At 31.5% G+C, this 15722-nt stretch overlaps 1 long non-coding RNA gene across 1 annotated transcript in view; it reads right to left on the reverse strand.

Moving 5' to 3' along the window:
• Nucleotides 1-3754: 3754 nt before the first annotated feature.
• LOC142327931 (uncharacterized) overlaps nt 3755-15722 on the reverse strand; it is a 45610-nt gene continuing 33642 nt past the window's right edge. Inside the window, exon 3 of the long non-coding RNA XR_012757128.1 lies at nt 3755-3888. This is a non-coding gene — a long non-coding RNA (uncharacterized LOC142327931). The remainder of the gene's footprint in view (nt 3889-15722) is intronic.

Raw genomic sequence — 15722 nt, forward strand, 5'->3', positions numbered from 1 at the left:
AAGATTTTTTTAATTGTTATATTTAATATAATTAACAGTTTAATTACATTAAATTAAATAATAATAAAAAAGCAATCGTTCCATAGTATTATTTATGCCTTCAGACACATTATACGCTTCTTTAAAGGAATTAATTGTTCACATTTTTAATATTGTATCAAATAGTCACAAGTGTCATTTCTTAATTTAATTATTCCCGTTTTAACGTTATTAAATTTATTCATTTGTTTAACTTTTTCTTTCGGTCTCAGACCTGTAGCGCATTTCGATTCGCTACTAAGCTCTCTATTTTATGAATCATAATTAATTTCAAAACACATTTATCGAAAAGATACGACTGTGTTTATCTATGCCATAACCAATATAACATAAAAATTCTATTCACGAAAGGAATAATTATATCGCCTTTAAAAAATCAACCGAATTCCCATGATATGCGCTCGATTCACCTTTTTCAATGTCAAGGAGAACAGTATTAAGTCCAATACAGTCATAATTCCAGGTGATTGATTCTCTTCATCTACGTAAGTTAATATCCAAATATTCAGTACCGCATTGCAATTAGGTACTTTTTCGTTTTAAGCACCCACTTTTTTCGCATTTTTCACATAAAAATTACTTGATACAGCACGTTTTATAATAATGAATGAATAAATCATTATAGAAAAAACACTAACATGCTGTTTTATACCGGTCATTTTAAACATTCTCCTTACTAACATAATGAAGCGCGTTTCCGGCTCGATCAGGATATTGAGAGATTGACAATTGAAAATGTTTATATAACAATTTATTGATTTAAAATCATAAGTAAAACAAGACAAATCAATAATAATGACAATAATAAACGACAATAAAACAAATAAATAAAAAAAGTATAGTAATCACAACCACAAAAATAATCAAATAATATTAATAGTAACAGGAAATAAAACAACATCTCACAATAATAATTAAAATAATGACAATAATGGCAACAGTATAGTAGTCAATTTGTATTTTTATTTGAAAATCCTTACCTACCGATTGATGTTTTTTCCATATGTTAGGGGTGATGAGGGAAGCTTAACTCCATATTTGTAACATCCCCTCTCCAATAGATTTTTGAAAAACTCTAAAAGTTTTTGAAATGCGTTTTTCTCTGAATCTATTCATTTTAGAGAAAAGTTTTTCAAACGAAAAATGTAGAGGACATTCTCCTCTATAATTGACGTCTTTGAAGTTATGCCGTATAATTTGAAATTGAAATACTAGGTGGCGCTGAAGTTCTAAAAAAAGTGTTTTTTTTCGTTTTTTTCACCGAAAAAAATTGTTTTTCATCTGTTTGCATTTGAAAAAAGTTGTTAATCTCAAAAAAACAGACAACTTTTATTTAAACAATTTTCTTGTACGACTTACAGTTTTGGAGCTGTAGCTTGTGAAATTGTTAAAATGTTACTATTAAGATTATTGACCTGTGAATTGGGCACTTGTTCGAAACCGGTCTAGTCGCTGAACAATGCCGATCTCCCCGGCTACAGTAACAAAAGGACCGCTGCGTTGCCATTCTACCGCTATAACTCTGGAATGCTAAGCCGAACCGTTTCTTGTTTTCGTGTTCTGGAATAACTCGTGGCGGGACCCCTTAGTTGCATCGAACTTGCACTCGAAATTCGCTTCTTCACTGACCTCCTTGCAGAATACTCTCGCTGACTGCCGTGTAACAGACTGATTTGCAGAGCTCACATCGCAGACTTCATCTCGCACTCAAATCTGCAGCATCCATCTCGCAGACTCTACTCGCAGAACTAACATCATAACGTCTCGCGTAGACTCATTTGCGAAATGAATCTACCAATCATTTCAACGAAATGATTTTTAAACCGATTAAAAATCAGTACTGTGAGTACTGATTTTTAATTGGTCTTCTCGGAAGTATTTATATACTTCTATCCTCTTTACCTGCCGGACCGGACCCAACTCGAAGCCCTTTCGTTCCCATGTATTCCTAACCTTGATCCCGTAACTCTTCTCACGGAACGAACATCTGTTTAATGTGTCAGTGGGTAATATTACAAAAGACGATCGTTAAACGGACCTGTTATCTTAACTAAAAGCGTTTCTCTAAGCCCCTTTCTGGATTCACTTTGCTTCATTTGCTTCATGTGAACACACACTTAACACACACATTAACCTACTCTTGATTCGCTCGCTAACCTTGACTAATAAGTAAAATATGTAAATATGTTTAAAATGATCGGTATAACAGTATGTTAGTGTATTTTCTCTAATGTTTTATTTATCAATTATTATAAAACATGCTATATTAAGTGATTTTTATGCGGAAAAAATACGAAAAAAATAGGGGGGGGGGGGTAAAACTAAAATACAACACCTTCAATGCTACTGAGATTTTTTAATGTCATCCACAGGATGATATTAAAAGATCTCAATATATTTCCTATGACAATTGTAGGAAAAGGCTTCCTCAATATTACAGAGTACGCAATTTTACAAAATCTCTTTCTCAACTCAAAAAATCAGATATCAAACACCTAAAATAAATAATTTTTTCGGAACCAAATTTTATTTCTTATTTATACGTACATTGTTGTTAATGATATTATAAATAATAAATTACAAACGGGATGAAATATGAATCGGTAGAGTGATTTAACTAAGGGATTATCAAGATAAATTAAGAATAAATTTAAAAAAGTATAAATTACGAGAGAATGAAACTGAAAAGTAATTACGTAGTAATTAAAAGTGAGTACGTCAATTATAGAGGAGAATGTCCTCTACATTTTTCGTTTGAAAAACTTTTCTCTAAAATGAATAGATTCAGAGAAAAACGCATTTCAAAAACTTTTAGAGTTTTTGAAAAATCTATGGGAGGGGGGATGTTACAAATATGGAGTTAAGCTTCCCTCATCACCCCTAACATATGGAAAAAACATCAATCGGTAGGTAAGGATTTTCAAATAAAAATACAAATTGACTACTATACTGTTGCCATTATTGTCATTATTTTAATTATTATTGTGAGATGTTGTTTAATTTCCTGTTACTATTAATATTATTTGATTATTTTTGTGGTTGTGATTACTATACTTTTTTTATTTATTTGTTTTATTATCGTTTATTATTGTCATTATTATTGATTTGTCTTGTTTTACTTATGATTTTAAATCAATAAATTGTTAAATAAACATTTTCAATTGTCAATCTCTCAATATCCTGATCGAGCCGGAAACGCGCTTCATTATGTTAGTAAGGAGAATGTTTATAATGACCGGTATAAAACAGCATGTTAGTGTTTTTTCTATAATGATTTATTCATTCATTATTATAAAACGTGCTATATCAAGTAATTTTTATGCGAAAAAATACGAAAAAAATAGGGGGCGTAAAACTAAAATACAACACCTTCAATGCTACTGAGATTCTTTAATGTCATCCACAGGATGATATTAAAAGATCTCAATATATTTCCTATGACAATTGTAGGAAAAGGCTTCCTCAAGATTACAGAGTACGCAATTTTACAAAATCTCTTTCTCAACTCAAAAAATCAGATATCAAACACCTAAAATAAATAATTTTTTCGGAACCAAATTTTATTTCTTATTTATACGTACATTGTTGTTAATGATATTATAAATAATAAATTACAAACGGGATGAAATATGAATCGGTAGAGTGATTTAACTAAGGGATTATCAAGATAAATTAAGAATAAATTTAAAAAAGTATAAATTACGAGAGAATGAAACAGAAAAGTAATTTCTGCACTCGAATTTACGTATAACTTATCGCCTACACACGTCTTTAACAGATGTTCAAAAACATCAAAGGATTTACGCAGTTAATGACGAAACAGCATTTTTCTTCTTTTAACGGATAAATCTGCAAACGAATCACACCATGTTTAAAACTATATTAATATAAAATAAATTTAAAACAGGAAATAAGGTTGTAAAGTCTTTATATTTTTTTACTTTTTTCTTTACAAAAAAAAGAGCCAATTATAAAATAAAATAACTATAAAAATAATAAAATTGCCTGTTTTCAAATTGAAAATTTTAAATCACCAAAGGAAACGAACCATATCGTATCAGGAAAATAAAGTTGCAAGACATTAGTAACAAAATTAACGACTTCGGCATTTATTTGGAAAAATCAATGAAATATTAAAAAATAATACTTTTGTAAATTATTCTTTAATATTCTGTTTTTGAAGTCTGTACTAAATTTTAAATAATTGGATTAAAAATATTAAACAACACTACTGCCAAAAAAAAAAAAAAAAAAAAAAAAAAAAACAGCTGACAGCTGAGTGCTTACTTCTCAGGGTTTTTAAAATCAGTATATTATTTTATTTTTAAATTGAATTTCCCTTATCTATTTTTATACAAAATGATGACAAAAAAAATGTCTAAAACTATAGGGTAAGAGATATAGGTATAGATAAATATAAGAAAAGGAATTCTAAGAAACTTCAAAAAATTGCCGGCGTATTCTGTTCTGGTATACGTGAATAAATAAAAATTATTCTTCTACTTTAATTTTTTCAAAATTTTCTTAAAAGTAAACTTAATATATGAATGATATTAGATTATTGGGGATCCAGCAAAAATAACTCCCCGATTTGAAATGTAAATAAAATAAACGTAACAACAAAATTACGAAAAATTTAAATATATTCTAAAGTAACATCGTTTGCCATTTATTTCACATACCTTTTATCAATTTTTAAAAATTATGTCGTTCATAACAGTGATAGTGACCTGTACAAGGTCTTTAACCTCTCCCTCAAATTCCACATTACTTTTCTTGTCATTTCGAATGGTATAGCGGCGAATCTTTTATGGATAGCAGTTTTTAAACGATCGAGGGAAATTATTATTAGGGAAATTATTTATATAGAAGGAAATGTAATTTTTTGCTTAACAACTCTCCAGTAGCGCCTCGCGTAAAGGCACTGTTGAATTGTAGGACCCCTAACTTCCACTTGATATTATCGATAACATTTAATATAATGACTCCTTTTTTCTTTAATTCGTTCTTTATACTTGTACAAAATATAATCCTTAAGCTTAATGTCACCAACCAACCCCAGTTTATGAAAAAGATACAAAATCTTAGCACGGAACTGTGCACTTCACGGTTCAAGCGGCGTAGTGTTGGACTGTTGTGCATTTGTGCACATAGGAAGCTAGCTGCACGTGAGGCTGCGAGGGAGAGAGGGGGCTGTCGCTCCCACAGTGCCGGCCCTGACGTGCTGGTGGAAGGTAGTTTGTTTTTACTCCGCGTGTGTTGTGCTTAAAAACCGTGTACCATATTTTTCAATGCGATGAAGTGTAGAATTAGATTACTATCCTGCTTCCAGGTATTCTATTTGATTAATTTTTGTTTTTTTTTCAAAAAAAGAAGAATGGATTTCATTTTTAAATGAACAGATGAAGCTTAAACTGTAACAATTTAGGTTAAAATAAGTGAAAAATGTTTGATTTTGTTCTTATAGTATTTTATGAAGTTTCCGAATAAATTTTCTTTTTATACATGTTTGATTCCTTTTACACAACTTTAAAACAAAGGCTTAAGATTTTCTGGAGCAGCACCCCCACTAATTTTAGTTACGAGCCGCCAATGAAACCTCCCATTATGGGGAAAGAAATTTACAACACGACCAGTAGTCGATTTTTCTCAACAAAATAACTAAACAATTTTTGAAAAAGGTCCATTTGACGATTGAATTAAAATCCAACCGTTTTTAAAGGTTTTTGAAAAATAAATTTTTCAAAAACCATTAAAAATATTATTTATTAAAATTAATATTACATATCTTTAAGATAATAGTTTTTTTTTATACCACAGGTTCTGAATTCATATCCCGATTAAGGAGAGCATTTTTAATGAGATAAAAATTTTAATTAGTCTAATACATTGAGATCAGTAATTAGCATCCGGTTATAAAAATCCCCCCCCCCACTCTCACCTATTTAATTGTCAAAAAACAATCAATACAAAACATAAAAAAACATTTTTTTTTTTTCAATTTAATTGAAATGTAATTTAATAGTCCTATATATCTAATATACACGTTAAATGAAGTTGGAGAAAATTGAGGTTGTATTTTTTTAATATTATTTAAATTCTCATTAGCACAGTAATATTGTAGTTGTATTAAAAGGAAATTAATTAAATTGAAATAAAATGGTCTGCAGATATTTATTAGACGGTTAGGTAATTTATTTTAAAAAAAAATAGCAACGGAAGCAAAATAAGGCCACCTCCTTCTCTCTTCCCGCCAAGTATTACGTTACGTAATAAGAAATTACCTCTTTCAAACAAGGTGAATAATTTTTTTTTATACTAGCCCCGATAAATATTTGCCGATTAATTTCAAGCTCGCTTGAAAAATAAAAAAAGAAGAGTTTTTTATTGTCGTCGTTAAATTTTTATGATTTGGATAAACGCTTTTGGGGAAAAGCCGATAATTGGGGAATTATCCGCAGTTTTCCAAGATGGAGTTATTTGATTTAGGAATGATTAAAGAACTGGAATGTATGTTTTGATAAACTGAATAAGAGATTCTGTATAGTTAAATGCTGTATGCTTTACTTAAATAACTATAACTAATTAAAATTAAATAGTATTTGGAAAAAAAAATTATTTTAAAATAACAACAACCAAAAGAGAAAAGTACCGTAATAATCATGAAATAAATGCTACCATTGTGGACCCCTATTCCTTAATCAACACAGCAAATGAATCATTTTTTTGAGAGAAAGTTTATACTTTTTACATCGTCTACACTAGCGAAAAATATTGCTTTAATCAATTTGTACACGACTGCCCAAAAAGGAGTGTAATGTATTTAGGGTGTATACATACATATGTGGATGTTTGTTCCACCGTAGCAGCTCAACCACTTAACCGATTTAGATGTGTGACCCCCGCGTTGGAATCCTTACGTTACCGACATTGTCATGGGTTTTACATACATATTTATATGTAAAATTCATGTAATTATGTGTGTTATCATGTCTCCCACTTTACGTTCAATTTGATAAAATATTAATTGTTTTTATTTATTGTTAATTCTAGTATTGTAAATTAGTATCAAATTAAGTTATAATTTTCTCACGATAATAGACCTAATAATTATGACACAAAACTACAACATCAATTTTCTGCCATAATTCCAATACTTGTTAACCGATTTTAAAAAAATAAAATGACATTTTGTTGAAAATAAAAGGCTTACTATTTTAACAATAACCTAAATTTTGATAAAACTAATATTTATAGAGATATAACGGATTGAAAAATAAACATGGCCGCCATTTTGTAATTTTGCGAAGGTATATTAATCCTGATTTTTTGCTATTTTTAAAACCTTATTACCCAAACGCTTATAAAATATTAATGTGATTCGTCTACCCGATGTTGAGATGTAAATTTTGCTATAAAAATAACAAAATGGCAGACGGGGAGAGAACAAAGGAGAAATTACCATTTTCCTAGCATATTTTTTGTTTAGTTTTACATGTAGAATACAAAAAAGTAGAGCCAGCCAGCCCACCACCTTTACACACACACACACACATATATATACAGGGCGTTTCATAATTTTCTTCGGAGTTTCGAAAATTCATTAACAAAAAACTATTTCACTCATAAGAATAAAACAAATACTGTACGAAAGAGTACTTCAAATAGTTTTTTCTACATATACTAGGCAGTTAGTAAACCATTTTCTCCCTAGGCGTCGACAGTAGAGAAAATGGCTACCACGGGAAGCGAGAAGTCGTTTTGTGTGTTAGAATTTCACTTGTCAAAGTCAGTAATTTCTGTCCAACGTGCGTTTCGGTTGAAATTTCATAAGGAGCCACCAAGTGACAATTTAATTCGTGCACGGTATAAACAATTCAGTGAAACCGGTTGCTTGTGCAAGCGAAAATCAACCGGTCATCCATCAACCTCAGAAGTCAATGTCGAACGTGTGCAAGTTTCATTTGCAGCCCGTCAAAATCGACTGCGGCTGCAGGCAGAGAATTAGGCATTCCGAAAACAACAGTGTGTAGAGTTCTCCGTAAACGTTTATTATGCAAACCGTACCGTCTTCAATTAATCCACCGTCTTTCTGATGGAGATAAAACACGTAGGCTCGATTTTTGTTTACAGTTACAGGAAAATATGTTGTTAGATGAAGGTTTTCTAAACAAGATAATTTTCAGCGATGAAGCTACTTTCCATATTAGCGGCAAAGTAAACCGTCATAACGTGCGAGTTTGGGGAAATGAAAATCCACACGCTTACATGGAACACAGTCGGGATTCTCTAAAAGTAAACGTTTTTTGTGCGATCTCTCGTGAAGCAGTGTATGGGCCGTTCTTTTTTACGGAAACGACAGTAACCGGCATGATATGCCTGGATATGTTACAATTATGGCTTATGCCTCAGCTACTCAACGACTTCATTTTCCATAAAGATGGTTGTCCTGCCCGTTTTCATAACGAGGTTCGGCAGTACCTTAACACAACGTTACCTCGGCGCTGGATAGGACGTGCGACTGATGAAGACCAACACATTATGCTGCGGCCACCAAGATCACCAGACCTCACGCCATGTGATTTCTTTCTCTGGGGTTACGTGAAAGATAAGGTGTTTATCCCACCGATGCCGCACGATAACGCTGAGCGAAAGGATCGCATAATCAATGCAATCGACTTTATCGAAAATGACATGTTAGAACGAGTTTGACAAGAGCTAGACTTTCGTGTTGATGTGTGCCGTGTCACCAGAGGAGCACATATTGAACATTTATAGATTTTAACAGAGTCCCTGCATCACCTCGTACAACTTTCATTTAGGTAAGTGAAATATCTTTTTTGTACTGAATTTTTGTAACTCCTAATTCGAACATTCGAATTCGAATGTTCTTAGGTTTCGAATAAAGCACTTCCGGTAACGTAAGGATTCCAACGCAGTATCATACATATAATCAGTATTATACATATGAGCTGCTGCGGTGGAACAAACATACATACAACCTAAATACATTAAACATTTTTGGGCAGTCGTGTTAAAACTAACTGATGATTTCGAGTTAATTTCAGAAAGCTATATTTTAAAGAGTGCTTACTTCTCAGGGTTTTTAAAATCAGTATATTATTTTACTTTTAAATTGTATTTCCCTTATCTATTTTTATACAAAATGATGACACAAAAAAATGTCTAAAACTATAGGGTGAGAGACCTAGGTATAAATAATATAAGAAAAGGAATTCGAAGAAACTTCAAAGAATTTCCGGCGTATTCTGTTCTGGTATACGTGAATAAATAAAAATTATTCTTCTACTTTAATTTTTTCAAATAATTTTCTTAAGAATAAATTTAATTTATGAATGATATTAGGTTATTGAGGATCCAGCAAAAATAACTCCCCGATTTGAAATGTAAATAAAATAAACACGTAACAACAAAATTACAAAAAAATTTAAATATATTCTTAAAGCTTGCCATTTATTTCACATACCTTTTATCAATTTTTAAAAATTACGATGTTCATAACAGTGATAGTGACCTGTATAAGGCTTTAACCTCTCCCTGAAATTCCACATTATTTTTCTTGTCATTTCCAATGGTATAGCGGCGAAATTTTTATGGATAGCAGTTTTTAAACGATCGAGGGTTCTTGACGTCTGTTTAAATATTTCAGCCTTTAAATGTTCCCAGAGAAAAAAATCACATGCTGCAAGATCGGGTGACCGTGCAAGCCATGGGATGAATCCTCATCGTAAAATAAGACGTCCGGAAAACATTTCCCTTAGGAAATTCATCGATTGACTTGCTACGTGAGCAGTAGCCCCGTCTTGTTGAAACCATAAATTTTCGGCTTGATTTCAGAGTTCATTAAGTGTTGGTAGCAAGAATTCGTGTATCATTTTTACATTACGTTCGGGCAGTTATTTTCTATTTTAAAATTAACTGTATACCGTTCTTCCTCAAAATTGTATTGCCCTACTATTCCAAATTCAGCATTCGCTCAGAATGCAGAGGGTGCTCGTGAAGTAGTAGGGGATTATTTTCTGCCTGGTATCGGAAGTTTTGTTTGCTAATACAACCCGATAAATGAAAATTGACTTCTTTCACTCGACAGCACAATCGAGTTCACCGAAGCATTTTCCAGAATAGCCTGGCAAGAAGCAATACGACTAATCCAGTCGCGTTCATTTAGCTGCTGCACCACCATCATTTTGTAAGGATGAAACTATATAACAGTTTGTTAGGATGTTATATCGGTTTGTAAGGAAACCATAAAACCATGAAACTATAAAAGGGATAACAGAATCACCAAGTCGGCGTGTAGAATTCTCCTTACAGTCGGATCAGAAATTTGTAACGCAGCAGCGTGTTCAAGAACTAAACGACGTGGAGAATGTGTAACTGCTTGTCTAACCGGTTCAATGTGTTTTGTTCGAACACAACACATGCTACTCATAGCAGTGACCTACCTGGTGGTTTCTTCTTCAAAGCTGAACCGGTAACTCTAAAATTTGACACCCACAACTGAATTATCTTCTTACCGGGTACCGCGGCGTGTCGACCCAGCCGAAAATGTGAAAAAAAATCAGTGCTACACTCATACCGATCAAAATTGTATTTTACGCAACATTGAAATTCAGACCTACACCCAAATAAGTTGACCGGTTTAGATCACCTAGCAAGGGTAACGCAACCTCATTCCGGTCCGCGCAGGAACCGGGGACAAAATCCACACCTCCACCGGTCCCATCATGTGTCTCGTGTGGCATTACCAAATCACGATCAGGATGGCCACCGGTTCGGTGGCGATTTTAATTACGTTATTTAAAATTTTAAAATCTGATGTGGACACCACATGACTTCCTTGCACGCCTGTTAAGTTACATATAAACATAAATATAAATATAAATTTTATTTCACTAAGATCTGATATTTTTCATATTTTCTTTCTTTTATTGTTATTATAGAATTATTATATATTGTAAAGATTTTTTTTTACAATCAGAGATTAATAATTATCAATAAAACAATATATTTAATTTAAAAAAAAGGTGATGAAGTCGGATTCGAACCGATGTGCCTTCCCCTTGTAAAACCCAAATATATAATTAATTAAAATTTTATACGGCTATAACTCTGGAACGAATAAAAATAAGTATCTCTTATGATATTTCGTTGAAAAGCTCTCAATTGAAGCTTATTACTGCAGTTAAGAAAAAGTCAAAAATCCAATTTTTTTTGGATTTGGGTTTTTTGGGCACTTTTGGTCCAATCGATTGCAATCAAAAGGAAAGGTGCATAACTAAATATTACAAAAATCCTAAATTCAAAATTTCAATATGCAACGGCTAATCGTTTTTTTAGTTATGCGAGATACACACGTAGTACGAACAAACGTTGCGCCGAAACTAGTCAAAATGGGTTCAGGGATGGACAAAATGGATATTTCCGTTGATATTTGAAAACCGAAATTTTTTCGCGATCACAATACTCCCTGTACTTCGTACAAGGAAGTAATAAATTTAAGAGTATGGAATTCAGGGATGGGATGTTGTTTAATAGTATTTGTAAACGGTGTATTTCTATTTTTCGATAATTCGTTCACCAGAAAGATAAAATTTGGCTATATATATCCAATCTTTGGCTTAATTTTCACCGCTACTGAACTAGGGAGCACCTACATATAAATGTATTTATATATGCGTGGTATATAGATATATTTTTTTTTCTGTAGAATATAAATTCACAATCGGTTACTCCTGACGAAACCGCACGTAAATATATATTAAAATATCACATGAGAGGGCCATCCAATGATGACCTCTCCACAAAAACAAACAGTAAAATATTATAATAACAGTAAATGTAACACAGTCATTATGTTATAAGAACATCATCACCGGGTTCTACAACTTGTCCGATCTACGGACCATATGTATCCAACACATTCAGTTCGCACGCGATGTTTTTTATCAAATAGAAGATCCTCATGCACACATGAACACAGGTAGATAAACGAAAGAATTAAAAATTAAACACAGATATAAATAAATGGTTGAAAAAATAAGGGAATATAAGTAAATTAAAAGCAGGAATACGCCAAACAGTAATAGAAGTAAACGTTAAATAAATAAAATATTATTGAAATCACGAAAATATTACAATAATAAATAATGTTAATATTGAAAAATAATTTGCATTACTCATTTTTCATTTAATAAACAGAAACTAATTAAACTATTTTTGTTTTTTTTTTTGCGGTTAAAATCTATTTAAGAGCAATGAATTGTAATATCAGGTAATAAAGCATTAATAAAAGAAACTACACATTCTATTTTATTGCAATATTTTCATTATTATTAAACTATTATATTTTATTACGTGATAACATAAATACAATTATTCCAATCGAAATCGAGTCGAGTTATTTAGTTTTATTCCGGAGGAAATGAAAACTGGTTTTTTATTCAAAAGTCACTCGCTTAAAGAATGTTTGCCATAATTTTGTTATTTATGAACGGATTTGAATAAATAAGGTGTCATTCTCTTTTTCATAAAACGCTTAACATTTTTTTTGTAATAAAATTTAAATAAACAAGCGGCTGCAAAGGTATTAACAACTAAAAGTTTACATGGCCGCCATTTTGAAACAGATTGAGAGATCAGGTTCATTAATTTGATACAATAAATCCTTTAGGTACACTAACAATATACAAACTTTCAGCTCGATACAATTAACCGTTTCTGAGAAATACATTTTTATGTTAAAGATACAAAAAAACGGAGCCGGTAAACTAAGTTTTCCGAACGTTTGTTGAAATAAAAGTTTTTTTTTTATTTCGTTTGGGGGAACCATCCGTGAATTCTTGAAACGGTTTCTAGAAACACACTGTAAATGTACAGAATGATTCCAAATTGCACGGTCATCTCTCGGGAAATGAATCTAAAGCCTTATGATATGAAAAAATTTCATATACACGTAGATCAGAATAAGGGTTAGTTAGAGTTTCGGCTCGCGAAACAAGTAGTCGCTTTCTGTTCCCTTTGTGAAATGAAACCTTACTAAAATTCTTAGGGAAAAATCAAGGGGTAGATTTGGTGCTTCAGTCAGGTTTTTCATCTAATAAATTGAAATAAAATAAAATAATCCCAGATCTCAATTTCACTTAGGTTTTAAGAAAAATCTGATGTAGGCACCACATGCCTTCCTTGTACGCCTATTAAATTACATACACACATTTTTAAGAGTACATAAAACGAATGTACGTATGCATCTCGTATAATGATTAGCCGTAGAATGTTGAAATTTTGGAGTTAGGACTGTTGTAACATCTAGTTGTGCACCTATGCTTTGGACTACAATCGACTGGACGAAATCTGTCCACAAAAGCCCAACAATTTTGATTTTGGACTTTTTCTTAATTGCAATAATTAGCCCCCCCCCCCCCCCGTTAAAAGCTTTTCAACGATATATTACAAGTGTTACTTATTAACATTTGTTCCAGAGTTATAGCCAAATAAAATTTCAATTAATGAAATACGATCTTCCTAGGGGAAGACATATCGGTTCGAATCCGACTTCATATACATTTTTTTGTGTTTTTTTTATTTAAATATATTGATTTGTTAATAATTATTAACCTCTGTAAAAAAAACTTTTACAATAAATAATAAGTTAATAACAATAAAAAAATTTTAAAAATCAGAAATTTTTAATGAAATAAAATTTATGTACTTATCATTTTATTTCAAAAATTTTACAAAGGTTAATAATTATTAATAAATCAGTATAATGAAATTAAAAAAAAAAAGTTAAAAACAAATATATGTATATGAAGTCGTACTCGAACCGATGTGTGCATAGTTACGGATCCGACACGTTCTCACTTACACTGCATAACTACGTACTTGAGAGACGAGAAACAAAATGAATATGTAAACGAATATATAATGCTGATACAGACACCACAAAAAAATGTGATGCAATGTAGTGTCCTCCACAATACAATTGTGAAATTGTCAAATTTATTAAAGAAATAGAGGATCGTACCACACTTTCAAACAAAGTAAGTTTAAATGAAGTGCAGCAAAAAATGTGTATTATGTAATTTAATAGGCGTAGTAGAAAGTCATGTAGTGTCCAACATCAGATTTTTCTTAAAGGGACCCAATTTAAGAATTTAACAATATTTTTACAAATTCTGATACTCTGTTTTTGAAGGTATGGGTAATAATAAAAATTTTCCATGAGTAAAATGTTTTTACAAGAGGTCAAATGTTTTTACAAAAAAAAAATCTTCATTTTGATGAACGCCATTTTGAATCCCAAAATCTTTTACTAATAATTTTGATTTTTCTCTAAATTTACTTTTTATATACCGTATAATTTTTATGGTAAAACGTCATTTGATCAAATGGGTCAAATCAAACCCAAATTCTTTTATTGAATATTTGGATCTTTTTTGCCATTTTTCTCCAATTCTTGGAGGTTTTTCAACCTAATTGAGAACTAGCCAAGAAACGTTTTTGTCAGCTTATTTTATGAATAGAGTTCTTGGAATAGTAAATAGAAAAAAATCCCTTTCGGCACGCCGGAAGGCGGAGGTAGATTTCACTGGTGCTAAGTAGGGGATGAAAAAGATTTTCATCTTTAAAGTTAAGAAAAAATTCAAATTTACTCAATAAGAAAATGGTTGCATGTGTAAAAGTTTCATATGTTTAGCATACAAGCTCCATCTTCTTACAATTCCAGCAAAATTTTGGACACCTCTTCCCGTAAGGGTTGGTCATATCAAAAATTGTTTCAGACAAAAGTTTTAGGTAATGTTTAGAAGACTAACAACCACTTTAAAGCGATTTGAAAGTTATAGCGGTATTTTGTTTTTTCTAAAAAGCCCCCCTCCCAATTTCCACCACCATGATCCGATTTTTCCCATTAACGAACTCGATCGAGATTTTGGGTCATTATATTTAATGTATCAATTTGAAAGTGATTGACGCAAAATTACGGCAGTTATCGTGTCCACAAGAAAATGAAATATATATATAAACTTTTGAACTGACGGTGGTTTTGGGGTCTAGGGGATGTGAAACGCGAAGATATGTCGAAATTTTCTGGAAGTCAAATCACGGTACCCGTTATAAGTAGCTTTCTTATGAAATCTACCTAAAAATTTCAATTTTATTTATAACCGACATTTTATTTAACTATCTCCATTACTTTTTAATCTTTACATGGAACTAGCAGTTAATGATGTTAAAGAACAATTTAGATTCAGAGTAACAGTACAAGATGAAAAGATAAAGATGCTACGATTTGCTGATGATATAGTAATTCTAGCCGAAAGTAAAAAGGATTTAGAAGAAACAATGAACGGCATAGATGAAGTCCTACGCAAGAACTATCGCATGAAAATAAACAAGAACAAAACAAAAGTAATGAAATGTAGTAGAAATAACAAAGATGGACCACTGAATGTGAAAATAGGAGGAGAAAAGATTATGGAGGTAGAAGAATTTTGTTATTTGGGAAGTAAAATTACTAAAGATGGACGAAGCAGGAGCGATATAAAATGCCGAATAGCACAAGCTAAACGAGCCTAAGGTAAGAAATATAATTTGTTTACATCAAAAATTAATTTAAATGTCAGGAAAAGATTTTTGAAAGTGTATGTTTGGAGTGTCGC

The sequence above is a fragment of the Lycorma delicatula genome, chromosome 7, assembly GCF_047948215.1.
Source record: "Lycorma delicatula isolate Av1 chromosome 7, ASM4794821v1, whole genome shotgun sequence".
NCBI classification, from domain to species: Eukaryota; Metazoa; Arthropoda; class Insecta; order Hemiptera; family Fulgoridae; genus Lycorma; species Lycorma delicatula.